This window comes from Myotis brandtii, unplaced genomic scaffold, assembly GCF_000412655.1.
Source record: "Myotis brandtii unplaced genomic scaffold, ASM41265v1 scaffold2022, whole genome shotgun sequence".
Classification (NCBI taxonomy): Eukaryota; Metazoa; Chordata; class Mammalia; order Chiroptera; family Vespertilionidae; genus Myotis; species Myotis brandtii.
The window spans coordinates 279,507-279,916 of NW_005357525.1; positions in this window are offsets into that span (position 1 = coordinate 279,507).

Sequence of the window (410 nt, forward strand, 5' to 3'; positions counted from 1 at the left end):
CCAGGCCGTGCGCGCGCGCGCGCGCACTCCCACCCACACTTATTCCTTATTCCGGGAGGTTTGTGCAGCTGGTGAGGAATGTCAGAGACCCTGACCCTCTCTGCTTGGCGCTGGATCCTACCCCTTTTCGCTTTACATTCACGCGCGCGCGCGCGCGCACAGACAACCTCTCCAAATTACCCGGGAGAAGTGGGAGAAACGCCTCCCTCTGTGCCGCGCAGGCCCCGGGCGCAGCGCGCTCACCTCCTCCCGGCGGCCCGGAGGAGGAGAGAAGCAACCTAGGCGGCCAGGGAGGAGAGAATACAAAAGAAGGCACAGTAGGAAAGAGAGGAGAAAAGTGGGGGAGAAATGCAAGAGGGAGAAGGCGGAGGGGAGAGGGGAGAGAAGAGCCTAAGTGAGCAGAGGCGCGC